The 20,823-nt window shown below is 35.6% G+C and overlaps 1 protein-coding gene and 1 long non-coding RNA gene across 6 annotated transcripts in view; one reads left to right on the forward strand and one right to left on the reverse strand.

The window, feature by feature from the left end:
- The window catches only part of LOC138144012 (uncharacterized), a 152,479-nt gene extending 133,171 nt beyond the window's left edge, over nucleotides 1-19,308 (forward strand). Inside the window, exon 5 of the long non-coding RNA XR_011163844.1 lies at nucleotides 1-19,308. This exon is cut by the window's left edge and continues 23,015 nt beyond it. This is a non-coding gene — a long non-coding RNA (uncharacterized lncRNA).
- ALCAM (activated leukocyte cell adhesion molecule) overlaps nucleotides 1-20,823 on the reverse strand; it is a 252,179-nt gene that overhangs the window by 196,507 nt on the left and 34,849 nt on the right. The gene's annotated exons all lie outside the window — the stretch shown is intronic.

Genomic DNA, 20,823 nt, shown 5'->3' on the forward strand with positions numbered 1-20,823 from the left:
TGACCTAGGAGTGAAAAGCAGATATGTTGCTGCTGGATGGCTAGTCCAGTTTCAAGAAACCAAAAACAACAACAGTAAAGTTACTGTGAGTATATCATTAAATAAGCGTTCTTAAAAAAATTAAAAGTACCAAAATTATGGCATTTTATTTTTTAAAACAGTAGAATCTAGATTAAGGGATTAGTTCAGTATATTGAGAAAAGCACTAGATTGGCAACTGAGGACCTGGGTTCTAGTTCTTGATTGATCTGTCAAAAATCAGTTGTCTGACTTGCTTAGACAAATCAACATGCCTTAGTTTCAGGAATGATAAAATAAGGTAGTTGGTTTAAATAATTTCCAAAGACCCTTTCTCTTTCTAATAGTATATATTTCTATGAACCAACATAACCTGAGAGAAGAACTACTATAGTGTATAGTGCCTGGAAAAGAGTAAATACTCAAGTATATGTTGACTGGCCTTTTATTTTTTTTTTCAAACCTCTCTATTAGTAAAATAGCTATTCCCCTATTTAGTGTGTAAAAGTACTGCTTCCTCTATTTCAGAGATCCTTAACCTTTTTCTATGTCTGGTGAAGCCTATGGATCCCTTCTCAGAATAATGTCTTTCAAAGCAAAATATATACAGGAATCAATAATGATATATAGTTATTAAAATACAAACAAAACAAAAACAATTTACCTATGTTAATAATCCCTGTTTTTACTATTTAATAATTTCTGTTTTTACTAGAACATCAATAAAAAATAAATTAGAATAATATCTATTAAATAGTGTCCAACTTCTTTGGTACTTGGCATATTTTATATCAAATCACCATAGTTGTCAAGGTAACTTTCTGTACTTCTACTCCACCCCCCAAAAATAATTGTTTTCCAGGGATAGTTTTCTGTGTTGTTTTTTTTTTTAGCAGGATAGCTTTATATAAGTTCTGCTACATTATTACTTTTATCAAATTTTAGAAAGACTAGTCTGTTACCTAGTACTTGGGTGTTATCCTTTATCTCATAGCTTTGATTCAAGGTTGTTATCATTACTATTATCATCAGTAGCAGTATTAATATTAATGACACATGGAATGCCTTATTTTGCAATTGAATACATGATAGATGTAATAATAAGAAGGGGTACAGGTTCAGGATGGTAACAAAATCTTTCCCCTCTTTAGGTGAATACCCTCTAAGTCAGAGGTTCACCCTCTAACCTAGGGTCCACAAGCCCTCATGGTGTCGACACCATGGACAAACTTATAGGAGTCCATGAACTTGGATGGGAAAGAATTACATCTTATTTCAGTAAAATGGTTTCCTTTGTAATTCTCTGCATTTTAGTTTAGTGTTTTAAAACATTATTATAAAAAGTGTCTTTAGGATTTGGCAGACTCTTAAAGGTATTCATGAAGAATCCACTTCTAAATGATTTTTTCGATTTTTACCTTCTGTGGTGACAACTAGAAATGGTTAGTAAGGTAAATATTTTGCTCATGATTATTTTGTAAACCATAAATTGCTATTTAAATTTAAGCTATATATTTTAATGTGCCAAAACACTGACAAAACACCCACTCGAGCAGACCTAAAGGTTGCTCAAAGCAAAGTAAGCCCAGTTGATAAAATGGAGAGGGAGATGGAAAAAATGGAATGGAAAAGTCATTTCTGGAGAACATGGTGGGAATCTATGGTCTGAGGACTGAGTTAAAGTTATATGGTAACCTTTTTATTGTATTGTATTGTTTTATCACTTCTCCTTGTCCTACTCCCTCTGAGTAGGAGGTCTTCCTACTCTAGGGTTGGGCATGCAGCGGTCACTCATAGACCTGACCCAACCCATGATTGGCATGGGACTTTTAATGTGCTTCATTTCTGACTTGTTTGCTTATCCTTAAGCAGCCTGGTATACCTCCCCTTCCTTCTCCTTTTAGATACTCACTATATTGGTTCCAGATAGTGTAGACATGACTGATTTACTTAATGTGCCCAAACATAACTTCTCAGCTGAAGCAATTCACCAGCCTCAGACTCACTTGGAGTAGATATTACAAGCTGTATAACCATACTAATCATCGTACTATTCTTCTCAAGAAGCAATCAGACACAGTTTATGTGTTGATTATATCAATCAATTAATGGATTGATCAATGAGTACTTATTAAGTGTCAACTATGTTGGGCAATGGGCTTGGTGCTGGGAATGCATCTACAAAGAATGGGGGGAGCAACGCCTATATTTAAGTTTATTTTCTGAAGGAGGAGACAACAATATACTTATATGCAGAAAAAAAATAAAGTGAATATGTATACATTGTATACACACAAAGTAGTTGAATGCACGTCATTTTGGGAAGGAGGACACTAGAGATGGGGTAAACCAGGAAAGATTTCATAAGACAGATGGTGCTTGAACTTCATCTTAAAGGAAGAAATGGACTCTATGTAAAAAGGTTTCATCTTTCTCTAAAATTGATTCAGAAAAACTCCATGTTCTAATGAGGTAATGTGATGGCTTAAGAGCTTTTTGTTGCTTTTGTTCAATCATTTCAATCACATTTGACTCTTGATGATCCCATTTTGGGATTTTGTTCAAACTGGATACTGGAGTGGTTTGCTATATCCTTCTCCAGTTCATTTTATACATGAGAAAACTGAGACAAAGAGGGTCAAGTGATTTACCCAGGGTCATATCTAGTACATGTCTAAGGCCATATTTGAATTCATGTCTTCCTGATTCCAAGCCCAGTCTTCTATCCACTTTACCACCTTAATGGTTTTTTTAGGAGCTTTACTAATATATAATTGCTTTTAAAAAAAAGTTTAATGCATTTTGACTTGATGATTTTAATCATAGGATTATAAGATCCAGAGCTACAAATGACTTTTTTTTTGAGGCAATAGGAGTTAAGTGACTTGCCCAGAATCACACAGTAAGTGTCTGCAACCAGATTTAAACTCAGGTCCTCCTGACTTGAGGATCAGTGCTCTATCCACTGAGATACTTACCTGCCCCCATACAAATAACTCTACATGAAATTGAGACCAGCCCTATAATTTGACAAGTGAGGAAACTGATGCCTAAGGAGGTGAAGTAAATTGCCAGTATCACCCAGGTAATTAGTGGCAGAGGTGGGATTTGAACCCTAGTTCTAGGAGTCTAAATTTGGCATTTTTTTATACTATACCATTTTTTGGGGGGGGGAAAGAGTGGTTCAAACTCTAATTTCATCGATTTTGGGGCTCCTCACTAATTCAGGATCAAAATTCACCTGCAAATGCTATTCTGAGAGATTTACTTAGGGCACTAAGAGATTAATTCTTTTACTCATGGTCACACAGTGAGTACATCAGAGTAGGACTAGAACCTAGGTCTTACTGACTCCAAGACTCTCTGCTATAATATATTTCATTATTATTACACAAACTAAGGATATAATCATATTTATATCCACATTCAAAGAATATGAAACATTACTTTCTTATAATGAGGTTAATTTTAGAAAATTCTTACACTACCTAAAATACAAAAATCTAAGATTTCATTATTTTAAGCATTCTTATACACATTGAAGTAGTAAATTGGTGTTTCTGTTATATCATTTAAACGTTAGGTAATAAAATCAGCATAAAGGTCACTACTGACTATGCATCTTTTTTTCCCCAATAACTAGATAGTTTGATGGATGAATGAAATGAACTCTAATAAATACTCTAATAAATGTGCTAAGGTCTGAGGATACAAAAGGACCAAGCAAGACAGTCCTTGTCCTTGAGAAGCTTACACTCTACTGGCAGAAAACAACACAGAAAGGAAAGCTGGGAAAGGGCTGGGACTTGGGGGAGAGCAGTGGTGGCAGGAAAGAGATCATTTGTTATAGAAATGACAAAAAAGTGGTATGAAGGCCTGGTACAGGCAAGATAAGGTGAACTATCAGTAATAAGGTCCTGGCATCTCAGAGAGGAGAGTATATAGTTCCATAGTGGGCACTAGTATGTGGGAAGGATTAGTATGATGGCTACGGTGGAGGCAGTGAAGTATGGACATGGCCAGAAAGTAGTGAAGAGTTAAAAATTTTAAGACTTACATTGAGTAAAATCATGAGAAAGATCCCTTACAGAGTTCGCTGATTCCTGGAAAAATGGATATTTATTTCTGTATTTTCTAATATAATATACTTGTATCTACTTCAATGGGCTAGAAATTTTAGAGATCCCTTGTTCAACTATGTGGTCCTATTCTCAAATAGAAAGAAATAAGAATGAGTAGGGCAAAAGAACCAATGCCATAAGGAATAAGAATGAAAGCTATCAACAAATCATGGTTTAAGCATTAGAACAGGGTGAGGGGAGAAACAATTGAAAATATAACTTTTTACAAATAACCCTGATACAAGAAGGGATGAAGACTGCCTATTAAGTAACTGAAATTTAGGCAGTAGAGAGGAAGATAGGGCTGCATCAGAAAAACCTTGGCTGCTCTGTTGAAATATTGCCAGAGTTTTAAAAACAGAGTTGTCCTTGTAGTTTCTGTGCAAACTGCCCCGCTCCTTTGCATTTGCTAGGTAGGACAAGCTTTCACTGTCTGGGTGGTCAGGACTAGCTGGCCAGATTCCTAGAAGGGAGCAGATTGGGCTGAAAGGATACAAGCATCATGCTATTCAATATTTAATGATAATGGCAATAAAGAGGCATATGTTTAGCACTAATTTTCTCCACTGTTTTCACTTTCACATTAAAATTCCTGTTACTAGCATCTCAGTATAATTTTGAAAAGAGATTTTTTTAATGGGAAGATTATACCATAAATCTAATTAGGCTAAATCTTGCTACACATGTGTACTGATTTTACTGCTATGAAATGATAGTCAGCTTTTTGTTTGTTTACAGCTGTGGAAGTTTAATGAATTATCCATTTCATGGACCAATAAGTGAAATCCAAAATTGGACAGTATTATAGATCAATTTTAAGGTTTAAAATCTTAATAAGAAAGCTGAGTGATATTAAAGCAATACCTCCCTACCCCTCAAAAAGATAAGGCTCCCTCTAAAGCTAATGTGTGAGGCTTAAACATGTCAACACAATAAACATTTATCAGTTAATAGTGACTGACATCCTACAGAATTTCATAATTTCTAAATTACTTCCTAGCAACGATCCTCTGTAATAGAAGCATAATCATAATTATCTCCATTTTATTTTATTTCAAAGATGAAATAATCTTTTATGAAAATCAGAAACAGTATAAAATTGCTTTTTATAAAACAATTGCTGGATGACAAAGGCAAGAGACTAAACAAACATAATGTCCATAACAACTGGGCAGGCCCATAGTTGTTCAGTTGACATGAACCTGTAGCTACTTTAACTTCTCAAATTATCTCCATTTTTAGGCTATTTAAGCCCCAAAAGGTAAAGTAAGTTACCTTAAATCACAAGAGTTATTGACAGAGCTACGCCTTAAACCTAGGTTCCTGAATTATAGTTTGGAGCCATTTTCACTACTCTGTGCTGTTTTCCTATATATGTATTAAATAGTAATTATTCCCATCACAGTGTTTAGTACTGTGAGGAATACAGAAGTCTAAAATATCACTGTATTAATTTTATCAGAATATTTTCTGATAAATTTTGTCTGTGTTTATTTTGAATTAGAAAATTCTGTCAAAATAAAATAGGGTTATAAAAAGGAAAAGTTGCTAACTCAGATTCTTATCTCTTTTCATGTAATTTGAAATGTGCCATATTGCAAACTTGTATTTTAAAAGTTATTCTGAACGTAGTTTCTAAGAAACATAATTTCAAGTTCTACGTCATATCTTAGTGCTAAAGAGAGTAGTGTTGCCTTCCATCGTCACCCCATCCAATAAAAAGACAAAAGAGCTAATAAGTAACCTATATGGAGGGGGAAGAACTCACTTCCTCCACAAATTAGTACACAAAATGAGCTAAATTGCAAAAGCAAAGATGAAAACAGCAAGATAAAGTCAGTCAAAAATGGCTTATGATATCCTGAGAAATTCTTACAACTCTCCAAAAGGAAAAAGAAATGTTAAATAAAATGTATAACCTCAATAAATCTCCTTCTCCTCTGATGGATTATCATCCATCCATATCTGGTGGGTGTGCCCCCCCCAGAGCTCTTCTAGGCCATCTTCTCTTCTTTCTCTATGTTTCTTGCTTGGTGATTTCATCAGTTTTCCTGGGTGCTATGTCTAAGCAAATGGCTCCCAGTTTTACTATATATAGCCTTATTTTCCACTCCCAAGAACCAGTCTTACATCATTTTGAACTTTTGGATATTTCTAACTGGATCCTATTGGCTTCTTAAGCTCAAAGTGTCTATAACTCATTCATTTTTCTCCAGACCCTCCTCTCTTCCTGACTCTCCCTATTTCTTCTAAGGGTACCACTTTCCAAGTATTCAGCCTGCCACATCAGACTTATCCTTAATTCGGTCCCCATATCCAATCAGTTTCTAATTTTGTCAAGATTCTACCTCTATCGAAATGCAAATCAAAACAACTCTGAGGTACCACATCTCACCAGTCAGATTGGCTAACATGACAAAACAGGAAAATGATAAATGCTGAAGATGTGGGAAAATTGGAACACTAATACATTGTTGGTGGAGTTGTGAACTGACCCAACCATTCTAGAGAACAATTTGTAACTATGCCCAAAGGGTGTAAAAATGTGCATACCCTTTGACCCAACAATACCACTTCTAGGGCTATATCTCAAAGAGATCATATAAGTGGGAAAAGGACCTGTATGGACAAAAATATTTATAGCAGCTCTTTTTGTGGTGGCAAACAATTGGAAATCAAGGGGATACCCATCAGCTGGGGAATGGTTAAACAAGTTGTGGCATATGACTTCAATGGAATTCTATCATGCTATAAGAAATGAGGAGCAGACAGACTTCATAATAACCTGGAGAGACTTACATAAACTGATGCTGAGTAAGAAGAGCAGAGCCAGGAAAACATTGTACACAATTACAGACACATCATATCTGTGATGACTAACTTCAATAGACTAGCCACCTTTCAGCAATGCAAAGCTATAAGGCAACTCTAAAAAACTCATGATGGAAAGGGCTATCCACATCCAGAGAAAGATTTGTGGAGTCTGAAAGCAAATGGAAGCAAACTACTTGGTCTCTCTCTTTTTTGTTTTGTTCCTTCTTTCTTTTTGTTCATTCTATTGGTTATAATCCTTCTTTACAACTTGACTAATGTTTAATGTAAAGGTATTTGTAGAACCTATATCAGATTGCATGCCACCATGGATGGGGAGTGGGGAAGGGAGGGGAGAGAGAGGGAGAAAATTTGAACTGAATGTTGCAAACTAAAAGTAAATAAATTAATTAAATTATTTGTAAAACAATTCTACCTCTATAATGTTGTATTAATTTTTTCTCTTTCTTCACATGGCAACCATCCTTCTTTAGGGTTTCATTACCTCTAACTCTGAAGCAATAGCCTCCTAATTGGGGAGCTTATTCCCTCCACCCTCCTCACCATTCCAAATTGTTGTTTGTAAAACACCGGTCACTCTCCCATGTTCAGGAAGCTCCTGCAGCTTCCTACTTATTACCTCTAGAATCAAAACTTAAACTTTGCTTCACATTTCAATTACTTCACAATTTGACCCCACCCTACCAAAGTCTACTAGAGATTAGTTTCTTTTAAGAATTCTATGTGCTACTCAAACTAGCCCATTTTCCATTCATTGCATATGACATTCCACCTCTGGGCCTATGCATAGGCTGTCTCCCATGCCTGGAGTGTACTCTCTGATCACCTCCATATCAGAGAATCCGGAGTTTTAAATGCTTGGTACAGGTGCCACCTCAACAAGACTATCCTCATTCACTCCACTTGCTAATGCCCTTCCCACAGAAATTACTCTGTGTGTGCATGTAAGTATATATGTATATTCACACATTTATTATCTATTTATCAGAGCTATTTCCCCACAAAATGGCGAATCCTCTTTGAGAATAGGATCTTCTTTACTCTGAGCACCTTGCACAATGTCTATCCAGCACATAGTAGGTACTGTTTGTTGATTGATCGATGAATAAATTAACACTAAGGACACTTTAGAAATCATCAAAGAAGTGAATCTGAATAATTTCCTATGTCTTAAGAGGCCTGGAATCTCTCACTTTTCTCTTTATATAAGAATGTAGTTCTGAAATTTTAATTATTGGCATTTAGACTAACAGTTATTAATTTGTAGGCAATGTTCTAACCACCACCAATTATACTTCCCCAATCACACAAATAACCCAAATATTTATTCAAATAATTATGTTATGAAAAAATAACATGAAACATTGGAGAGGCATGCTGCATATACACAATTCTATGATTTATGATTGTTTTTCTTTAGATACCTAATATTTAAAAATAATACCTATCAGCAAAAACAATCTTTTAAAAGGAAGAGGATTGATATCTGTAATTTCTAACTTATGATGCCAGTTAAAAATGAAACCAATATCAAGAGAAAAATTTATGAGATTTACAGGGCCAGCAGGACCACAAGAAATCACTAGTTTCAGAAAGGAAAATTTGTAGCCAACATATTTTGTTGTATTACTGTCTGAAGTAAAAACTCAAGGAGAAAATTGAAAATCCAACAATGTAAATAATGTTTACATCTGGAATTTAGAAATTTATAGTCTTACAAAAAGATTATTTTAAAAATTTAATTCAGTTCATTTGAATATGACCTGTCACATGAGTTGAATATGGTTGAGAGCCAAAAAAAATGGAGACATCTCTATTGACTCAATGTAATGTTAAGCCTGCTTTAATGACATTATATTTAGAGACAAAACTCTTTAGGTGGTGTTAAAAAAAAAGAAAGGAGGACCCATAAGAATCAGTAATGGCATACAGAAACAAAACATTGGAGATGGCATTTTAGTTGCCAAAACTGCTAGATGGTATAATACACACAATCATGCACATGTAGACACACACATACACACAGAGTTCTGACTTTGGAACCAGAGAGATGTTAGCTGTGTGATCCCAGGTAAGTCCTTTAACCTCTATTCATCTCAGTTTTCTCAACTGTAAAATGGGAATAAAAACAGCAACTACCCCTCAGGATCATGAGGATCAATGAGAAATTTTTGCAGGTACATAAAATGTACTTAATAAATGCTTATTCCTACTAGAAATTTGGGTTATAGGCCAATGTCATGGGCCCAATACCTAGCGCTGTGCCTTGCACATAATAGACACTTCATAAATGTATGTTGGATTTAATTAAATAGCACTTCTATGTCTGATTTCCTTTATGAAAACTAAATGGTAAAAAATATGCTAAAATATTAACTTACTTAGCTAGGGGGAAGTAATGCACAATAGAGTTGATTGGTGAAACCCATATACAAATCAAGGTGGAAAGTCCAAACATTTAACATTTTATTCATTCAACACAGACTTTAGATCTATTCAAAGTCCACTGAATGATGTGGTAGTACAAGTGCCATTGTTGATTTCAATTTTCCTTCATGAGTCATAAAAGCTACAATTTTAAAATGTAAACATAAAGCAAGAAAAAGTTCTCAGAGATCTATGGTTTGGGGGAACTTTAGAGCTGGATCCTAAATGGTTACCATAGGGAAAATGGTTCTACCCAAGAGGTGAAGGCAGTCACCATGGATAGTCACTGTGGATAGTGAAAGAAATACTATGAAATAAGCTTGGAAAAGTAGATTGGTATCAGGCTAAAAATATCTTTAAATGCGAGGCTAAAATGTCTGAATTTTGTTAACAACTATTGTGGAGTCACTGGTCATTTTTGACCAGAGAATTGACATGGCCAGACCACTGTATTTAGAAAATTGTGTTGGAAGCTGAATAAAGGGTTAGAGAAGGTGAAACCTGAAGGAAGAGACTTCTATTAGGAGGCTATAATAATATCTATCAGGTTATAAAAAATGGAAAAGGACCTACATGTACAAAAATTTGAAACTGAGAAATACAGTGGAAGCAATGGTAACCATCATAATTTTATACAGAAGTAATGGACAAATACTGAAAATTATAACAACATTTATCTTTTGTTAATAAGTTGGTGGGCTGGTCATTTGACTAAGACTCAGATTGTATATACAGATTGCTAACCTGTGATAAACCAGGAACATAATTGTATTGCCAAAGATTCATGCTTTGTTTACTGTGCATCCAATTACTATGTTATGAAAATGTGTGAAGCATTGAGGCCATTATAATCCATGGTGCATCTGTTTCTCCATTTACAAAGCTACTTTCCACACAAATAGAAAGTTGGTGGAGACAACAAAAACTCAAGGCAAATCTAACAGATTCTGAAAAGTCAACTTGTTAGGAAGATTAGTGTTGCATAATGGATAGCATGCTTGTCTTGGAGTCAGTGCAAGATCTGAGTTCAGATTTTATTTCTTATACATGCTTAGCTATACAACACTGGACATGTCACAATCTCCTTGAGCCTTGGTTTTATCATCTGTAAAATGGAGCTAATACTTCTCAGCTATTATTTTTAATTATGTTTTTTATTTAAATACAGTAACTAACTTGCCACAATTTTCATTTAGGGGTGATGTAGTGGAAAGGATACATAACTTAAAGACAGAAAGCTTCAGTTCAAATCCTGGCTCTCACATTTATTAGCTGTGATGTCATTGGTAAATTCCTTCACCTGCCTGAATTTCTGTTATCTTCCTCTAAAATGAAGATAATAATGCCTGTGCTACCAATGTCTGTGGCACATAGGAAAACTGTGTGAAGAGCACTTTGAAAATGTTTGAGTAACAGAAATTTGTTATTTCAAAATTTCTGTATAGCTGTCCCCTAAAATTAATCTTCAACTAATTTTTAAATACACAATCACCAGCTCAAATTGTTCTTTTTGTTGCAGAGCAGAATCAAGGCATTCTGAACAGTTTATAGGGTCCAAGGACAGGTAGAATAAATATGTTTCTAAGTATTTAACAAAACAATAATTTAATTAACACTTATTAATGTTCTAATGTGTATGTATGATGCATGATTCTAGGTACTGTGGGGCAAAAATATACAAAGTGTTGTAAGAAAATTCCAAAAGGAAGAAGATTATTGTCAGGGAGAGATCAGTGCAGGTTGCATGAAGTTGGTTCCTAAGGTTGGCCTCAAAAGAAAACAGTGATTTTGCCAGGAAGAGCTGAGGACAAAATCTATTACAGGAATGAGCCTTGACAAATGTATGAAGGAAGCAGAATACTAGATGAAATGTGGTAACAGTTCATTTGGCTAAAATTTTGATCACATATGAAAGAAATACTATGAAATGGGGATGGAAAAGTAGATTGGTATCAGGCTAAAAATATCTTTAAATTCGAGGCTAAAATGTCTGAATTTTGTTCTACAACCATTGTGGAGTCACTGTTCATTTTTAATCTGAGAATTGACATGGCCAGACCACTGTATTTAGAAAATTGTTTTAGAAGCTCAATGAAGGGTTAGAGAAGGTGAAGCCTGAAGGAAGAGACTTCTCTTAAGAGGCTATTATGATATCAAGCAGATTATAAAAAAATGGAAAAGGACCTCCATGTACAAAAATATTTATAGCAGCTTTTTTCGTGTTGGCAAAGAATTGAAAATGAGGGGATGGCCTAAACAAGCTGTGGTATATGAATGCAATGGAATACTACTGCGTTGTAAGAAATGATGAGCAGGATGATTTTTGAAAATCCTGGAAAGACTTACATGAACTGATGTTGAGTGAAGTGAGCAGAACCAGAAGAACATTGTACACAGTAACAGCAATATTGTGTGCTGATTAACTATGATTGACTTAGCTCTCTCAGCACTACAATGACCCAAGACAATCCTAAAAGATTCATAATGGAAAATTCTATTCATGTAAGAGTGATAGATTCTGAATGTACTTTATTTTTTCTGTTTTTTTTTTCCTTTGCTCTGCTTCTTCTTTTACAATACATATATGTTGATATAATCTATATCAAATTGCTTACCATAGGTAAGAGAGAGAGGAGGTAGGGAGAAAATCTGGAACTCAAAATTTTACAAAAAAATAAATATTAAAAGTTGTCTTTACATGTAACTGGAAAAATAAAATACTATGAAAAATAAAAGATCCCAGGCAAAAGGTAATGAGGGTCTGAACTAACACAAGGAACAGAGAGGAAGAGGTTGGATTCAAAGAGATAATATTGAGAAAAGAGAAAGAATATTCAAAGATTATTCTGAGGTTTTGAACCTAGATGATTGTGAAATTGAACAGAAATTATATAAAGGTTAACTCCTTTAATTAGAGAGAGAAAGACAAGTTTAAGAAGGGATATAATGCATTATTCCATTTGGGATACATTTGCTTTGAAATTCTAGAAAGACAACTGGAAGAAGATGTCTAGCAACCAATTGGAATTCAGCACTAGGACTTGAAGGGAATAGATACATAAATTTGTAAATCATTGGCATAGAGTTGTTCGTTGAAGTCATGTGAGCAAATGACATCATGAAAGGAAAGTATGCAGAAAGAGCACAGTGCCTGGGAACCACTCACAACTGAGGTGTGAGAAGGAAAATGAATAAATGAGGGAATTATGAGATCATAGGATCATATATTTACAATGACCAGCGGTCCTCAAGATGAATTGGTCAGACAGGTGGGAAAAGAAATAGGTCTAATAGATATCAAGGGAGAAGAGTATTAAAAAAAAAGGAGAGAGTGGTCAACAGTATTAAATGCTGTAAAGACACTGAAGATGAGAGCTGAGAAAAGTCCAAATAATTGAACTTTTCAGTCTATAAAAGACAATTTTCATAAGGGGGATAGAAGCCATATTGCAGATGTTTGAGGAATGAGTGGCAAGGAAGTAGTAGTACTGAATATAGATATCTCTTTCTTGCTTTTGCAGTGAGATGGAAAAGAAATATAGGATAATACTAAGGAATGTCTAGAGGTTAAATAAAATATTTTAAATGTTGTTTTCTAGAATACGGGGAAAATGCATATACATCAGGAATAGAGCCAATATAACGAGAGAGACTGAAGATGAAATGTGGGGTGGTGATTGATTTCTAGTACTTCTAGAATTCAGGTAAATAACTGGAATTATAATCTGTATAGTCAAGGATCAATTCAATTCAAGGGACATTTATCAAGTGTTACTATCTGAAGAGTGTTGTAGGAAGGACTAGAAAGATACAAAGATTAGATAAAATAGGCCCTGACCTCACAGAGCTTACAGTCTAGCAGTGATTATGCTTAGACAGCAATAGTACACAATAAGAGAGAATAGTAGGTTTTACAGGTATAAAACAAAGTGATATTTTTGATCTTTAGGGGAAAGCTGCTACCAGCAGGGATGATCAGGTATGTCTTAAAAGAGGTAGCAGCATTTGATTTGGGCTTTAAAGGATAGGTGGGAATACAACAGATAAGAAGAGGGAACAAGTATACATTTTGTTCAATTTGTATAAGGTGAGAAAAAAATCTGTGTTAGAGGATCTTCAGTCTGTGACCTTGCTTTCAAAATAGTTTGATAAATGCATTTCAATATTATTAGCTCCTTTTAACCCTAAATATTTTATTTTTGTGCATTTTTGAACAATATTCTCAGGAGTCCATAGACTTCATCATTGCCAAAGGGAACTGCCCCCCAAAAAGGTTGAGAAACCTGTTCTGTGGTGTATTTTAAATGAAGAAAAATCACTTGCTTTTCCTGAGACAACTATGTATATTTTTTATGGAAGAAAAGACCAATCATTTTAAAATTAGTTCTTCCTGGTTTGCATGAATTGATACAACATGGGAAAAAAAGGAAGAACCAAGAGAATACTATACACAATGTCTACAGCAATGTAAATGAAAAAATCTCTGAAAGGAAATAGAACTTTGAGTAACTAAAAAAAGTGAAAGTTTCAGAGAACAGATAATGAAGCACAAAGACCGAAAGTCTGGGAACAGGATATTGTATACATTATCACATGTGATCACTGTATATATTAGGAGGTTTCAATCTGAAAGAGGATGGGATTTGAAATGACTAATGTAAATGCAAAAATCATCAATAAAACATGTTTTTAAAATTGTTTCTCCTAGCTCTGAGTAGAATATTGTGTACAAAGGAGAATCCAGCATTTTAAGCATTTAGGACTTCTAAATGCTGGAACACAATCAGAACTGAAATAACTGGGCCTCTAGCCATCTCAGAACTGCCACTTGATCGGTGATGATCACAGATAATAAACAGGTAGTGAGGAACAGTGGATAGAAAACTAGTCTTACAGGTGGGAAGACCTCGCTTCACATTTTGCCTCTAAAATATACTATGTGACTCTGGGCAAGAGACTAAACCTGTGTCCCAGGAAACTCTTTAAGACTGTAAGTACAATACTTACTATACACCAGCTAGGTGGAAGCAAGGATAAACTTCTAGGCCTGGAGTCACAAAGACCTGAGATCCAATTCAAGCCTCAGAAACTAATTACCTGAATGACTCTGGCCAAGTCACTTAACCTGTTTGCCTCAGTTTCTTCAACTGTAAAATGGGAATAAGAATAGCATCTCCCTTCCAGAGTTTTGATGATTAAATGAGATATTTGTAAACCACTTAACAGAGTGCTCCCACATAGTGGGTGCTTAATAAATTCTTTCTTTCTTCCTTCTTTCTTTCCTCTCTATCTCCCTTCCTCCATTGATAGAATGACCTTCCTCACATAGTACCTCCCTAAACTGATGAAATCATTTCCCCCACAAAAAAATCTTAGAAAATATCGGTGATGCTACTAGGGTTATGTCTCTGAAGGAGATAAATTATGGTCATGCTACCTAAGAGTCTAGCTGTCCAAGATTGAAGTCTACTTATTAAAAGTTTAAAAAATTAGGTTCTGACCCTGTATATCTACTGACCACAGAGGAGGGCTTTAATATTACATATTTACATTTTATTCTCATGTGCTTCTAATCAACATAATCAACATTTAAAAATTACTTACAAGGATTCTTAATGATAAAAAGATATTTTATAACAGCACTTTACTTTTAAAGTTTGCAAATTGCTTTACAAATATTGTTTCATTTTAGCCTCAAAACAACTTTGGGAACTAAGTTCTATTGTTATCCCCATTTTACATATGAGGAAACTGATGCAGTCAGAGATGAAGTAACCAGTCCAGGGTCACCCAGCTAATGTCTGAGGGTAGCTTTAAATTCAGGTCTTCCTGACTCCAGATCCAGTGCTCAATCCACGGTGCTGCCTAGCTACCCCCAATAGGGGGGAATTATTTTTAAGTTGATCTTGTGATAAGTGAACAGAGTCTCTGAATGCAAGCATCTTATGCTCATCATATCCATTGCCTTAAAAAATATATTACAGACTAAATATTTTACCCAAGGAGTATTTACTATTTATGCTCTGTAGAAAATAATTAAACAATTATTATTGAATGTTTCCAAAGAGTAAGAACAGTGTCAGTACCAATGTCCTCAAAGCAGGAATGGTTTATACTAAATTTCCAACATGTGCAGAAGTCTTCCTGTGTAAAATTTCATTTGTGTTTTCCACTACTTTTAAAACAAAGAATAAGGTTTTTTCTGCCTTTTCTATTTAACACATAGAATCACAGAAGGGACCTTGAGATATAATCTAGTTCTTCCACTGGCCTTCTGGTAAACTATACTGAAAATGCCACAAATAAATGAGAACCTATTTTATTTGTAAATGCATTTTTAGAGAAAGTCAGTCAACAGCCTTCCCTAGTTACCCATTCCAATATTTTACAATATTCACTATAGGAAGATTTATTATTTATATAAAACTGAAATCTCTTAAATTTTGCCTCCCTGACTTAAATTAGGAACACATAACTAGCTCAAGGTTCCTATACATGACTAATTACTGGAGTAATACTTTATTGTTTAAACTTTAGGCTTCATGATATATCAAAACAAAAATGGTGGCCAGCTTTCTGCCCCCCTCCAGCCTATCCAACTTATGAGAGAGACTACTACCTGTTATGATTTTTGCTGTTTACTCCTTTCAATTGTGTTCAACTCTTTGTGACCTCATTTGGGGTTTTCTTGGTGAAGATAATGTAGTGGTTTGTCATTTCCTTCTCCAGTTCATTTCACAGATAAGGAAATTGAGGAAGAGTGAAGTGACTTGCATAGGGTCATACAGCTAGTCTAAGGGTCAGATTTAAACTCAGGGAGATTGGTCCTCCTAACTCCAGGCCCAGTGGTCCATCCACTGTGCCACATAGCTGCATCTCCTGTTATGACTACCTCAGGCTAATCATAGGAGTTGATCTAGGGATGTCACATTTTATATCTTCTTGATGCTGGTTGAAGGTGGGGTTTTTTTATTTGTTTTCTCTTCTCTTCTGTAAAGCCAAGCATGAGCAGCTTTCCAGAGGACTGCTATTGTGAATAGTTCTAAGGTTCTGATCACAGAGTATAGTGAACTCTCTATTTATTCAGCAGTAAATTAAAGCAAAGCATTCACAGGAACCAAAGTACAGCATCTACAATGTTATAACATAACAACTTCTCACTACAATGGCCACATAGTTTTCACCAAAGTGGCCACATAGTTTTAAGCAAAAAGATATCATCCAGTAAGTGCTTAGCTCAAGCATCCTTAAGGAGCAAGACTCCTTAAGGGACACATAGTACAAAGGTCAAAGTTCTCTACCCCTAAATCACATTGTCTTAATCTCTCAGTCAAAAAGCTTTCTTTCTTCTTGATTGGAGATTAGTTTCCAATCATCCTTAACTCAATCATAAAGAGTACAACAATACCAGGTGTGGCCTGAGTACAAAGTTCTCCCACCCCTAGGCCACAGTAAATCATGATCTTCTCAGTCACTATTAAGTACCCAAGGAGAGGTCTTTCAATTTTGACTTAAGGCTGGTTTACAAATCCCATGGTTCCTCTTCTATGAGTCCAGCTCTTCCCTGAATCTACCCAATTATCACCTGGATTCACAGGTAGACAGCTCTCAGTTCCTTGCCCAGCTCCTTGTCCAGTTCCTCATCCAGTTTCATATTGAAACTCAGTGTCCAGTCCATCTCAAGTCTTTTTCAGTTTCTGTTTCTGGGAAGACAAAGCTTAACAGAGCCACAACAACATTCATTCACATTGCCAGAACAATCATTACTCCACTATCTGTCTGTGAAATCAACATAGACCCACCAACAAGGGCTGAGAACTCAACACACATCATCAGTACAGTCCCAGGACCTCTGAAACCCTCTTCCAGGACTTCTGTAAATAGACAACCAGAAAATCCTCTTTCAGGGCTTCCAGTAAGGTGCCAGGGCTTCTGTGCAAAGTATCACAAACAAAAAGTCAATACAGACAGAACAGACAAATAGAGTTCTGGCCTCCACAACCATTCCCCTTCTCAGTTCTGCTCTCTCCCAGCTTGGGTTTCTCCTTATATATGGTTATTAGTCCCTCCCTATTCCATCCATCCCTTCCTGTTGCATCAGCAAGTTACTCCCACTGTGGGTTTCACAAGTTCTGTTGCTTAACAAAGACTTGATATAATCATGGACAAGACTCAAAAGAAACTTGAACTGAAACAAGGTGCTAAATAATTAAATAGCTGAAACAAGGAGCTAAGTACTTCTTAGCTTGCAATTATATCTACTCACCAGACATCACAGTATTACAAAAGGTTAGAACAGTAAGGAGTTTTAGAAATCTTCCAGTCCAATTCTCTCAATTTTATTGATTATGAAATAGAGGTCTAGAAAGATGATTTTGCCTGAGATCATGCAACACGTTAAATGTCAAAGCCAAACTTGGGCCTGAGATGCTTAGTTATTATCCTATGAAAAAAATAAAATATCCCTTCATGTCATAATGTTTTTATTATTATTTAAAAGATACTGTATGAAATTGTGAACCTCTTTTAATAGCTATATTTCAATATTTGTAAATTACTTGAAAATTCTGACATTTAGACATACCACATAGTCTGATTAAAAATAGACTTTAGGGGGTGGCTAGGTGGCACAATGAATAGAGCACCGGCCATGGAGTCAGGAGGACCCAAGTTCAAATCTGGCCTCAGACACTTACTAGCCGTGTGACCTTGGGCAAATCACTTAATACCAATTGCCCTCTAAAAAACAAAAAAAAAGGACTTTAAACTTAAATGTGAATTTGTACCACAAGATTTAGTACTGGCAGGGACCTTAGAGATTCATTTAAGCCTATCCTTATCATTTTACAGATAAGAGAACTGAGGCCTCTGAGGCCAAATTAGTTTTCTAAGTTCATACAGACAGTGAGCAGCAGAAAAAGGTTTAAACTCATGTCCTCTGCCTCCAAATTCAATCTTCTTTCTGCTATTTCATTAACAATTATTAAAAAAGATAAATGTCAATGAAAATAAATTAAAATATCACTATAATTCCCCTGCGCTGCTTGGAGTGATGATTACAAAGATCAACATGAGCATATATCTCTAAGGAAAAGGAAAATGGCACAAAAACTATGACCAGTGTTCTACTAAAATTGATTATATGTTGCAAACAAATTTCAGAATTTGGTAGCTATATAGCAAATTGTAAACCCAGACTTCTCCATTCAAAATGAACTAACATATATTTGAGAAGAAAATTATTCTTACAATATACCTTTTAGTGAAAAAAAAAAACAATTTCTAGGAAAATTGAGTCCTTTTTATTAAAAAAAATCATTTTCCATCAATCTAATAATTATATACTAGTCTGACATCCCAGTGTACGTATATCCCTTTATATGTGTTCCTAGAAAGTTGGCTATAATATGCAATTTGATACCCTGACGCTGAAGTTCTATGATGTCCACTATAAAATTAGGAAGTAACCAGGTTTCTCAAAATCATTTCTATGTTTTCTGGTATAACTGCTGTCTACATACATCTCTTACTCACAGGTATGGCTTAAATGCCAGGGACTTCTGCATAGCATTACCATGGAAGGAAGATGCATAATGGTAATACAATTAGAACCAGGTGTGCCCACACTAGAGTTTGCCATGGTAGGTTTCCACTGTGTCAGAAGCTTACTAAGGGTAGGTGAAGGCAAGGTTATTTGCTGGTATTGGAGTGTCCTAGCTAGGTTACTTAAGGCAAGTAGACAGAATTGATACTGTTGCTGGACAATAGGTAGTTAGATTGTTAGGGTAGAGAGAAGGAGAAGTCATGTAAGGCTTGTGGAAGTGACTCAGACCACACCTGAGAGAGGGTTTTTTTGTTTCTGTCCTGTGTGTTCTATCCTCTGATGATTGCCCTTCTTTAGAGAACCTTGTAGGAGAATTGTTTATGGTCCTTAATATGATTTATGGCACCTATGTGGTATAGCGGATACAGTGGTGGGCCCGGAGTCAGGAAGACCCATCTTCCTGAGTCCAAATCTGGCCCCAGACACTTACTAGTTGTGTGAACCTGGAAAAGTCACTGAATCCTGTTTGCCTCAGTTTCCTCATCTGTAAAACAAACTAGAGAAGGAAATGGCAAGCCACTTCAGTATCTTTGCTAAGAAAACCCCAAATGGGGTCATAAAGAGTCAGACATGACATAACAACAATTTGATGTACAGATTATGTTTATACAGTTTGCCACTTGGGAAGTTATGTGTCAATATTGATGGGGAGGTTATCAGACGAGAAGAGATACCCAATGCCTTGAATAACGAACAGCAGAATATCTAAACTAATGCATTGTCTTGCACCAAAGGAGGTCTGGAACAGACCAAGAACCCTGAAATACTTCTCTGGTATGCTCCCTTGCTGGGTTTGCATGGAAGAAAAACTGAAAGTGTAAATTCCTTTTTTTCCATTGATGTTCAGTAATTTCAGTTGTGTCTGACTCTTCATGACCTCGTTTATGGTTTTCTTGGTAAAGATACTAGAATGGTTTGCCATTTCCTTCTCCAGCTCATTTTACAGATGAGGAAACTGAGGCAAACAGGCTTAAGAGATTTATCCAGAGTCATTCAGCTCATGTGTCTGAGGTCAGATTTGAACTCAGGTATGCATTCCGACTCCAGGCCAAGTGCTCTATCCACTCTGCCATCAAGGTGGTAGAATAATGGCACTAGGATAATGTAAAGTTGAGATAAAACATAATCCCTTCTCTCCATGAGCTTCTGGTTTGGTAGAGCCATGGAATATAGACAGATAGACAGACAGACAGATAGATAGATGTGTGTTTGTGTGTATGTATGTATATAAGTGTATATGTGTATATATAATATACATATATATATACTATATATATATACACACATACATACACACACAGGTAAACATAGCACAAAATAATATTAGAGAAGAGAAAGAACAAAGAATGTTGTGAGGTCCATGGGGCGAAAGGCCTGAGGAGATAAAGAAAGCTGTTGTCAAGGAAATGGCATTTGAGTTGGACTTCAAAGAATGAATCAGAAAGGTATGTGAAATCGGGGGATAAAATGCCTTCATGGCAAAGGGAGGGAAATATATGAGCAGAGACAGTCAGGAAAGTGTAGATTCAGGAAAAAGAAGAGGAGTCTATCCAGTTTGTCTGCAGTGAAGAATCAAGAACTAAGAAGAGTATAAGATAAAACTGGAAAAGAAGGAGTGGGAGCCAACTGAAAGGAGGACCTTGACTGACAGACAAAGGGGGTTGGACTTTATTTTGCAGGCAGTAGAGGGCCACTGACTACTCAGAGCATAGCCTTTCAAGTTTTTATTGTATATTAAAGACTTTCACAATCTTACAAATCAGGTAAATCAAAGAGAGGTCTTGCCTTTTCAGAAGTAATGCATATGTACATAGAAATGAG

The sequence above is a fragment of the Petaurus breviceps genome, unplaced genomic scaffold, assembly GCF_028583685.1.
Source record: "Petaurus breviceps papuanus isolate PSGF00001 unplaced genomic scaffold, PetGlider_PUasm1.0 90683, whole genome shotgun sequence".
NCBI classification, from domain to species: Eukaryota; Metazoa; Chordata; class Mammalia; order Diprotodontia; family Petauridae; genus Petaurus; species Petaurus breviceps.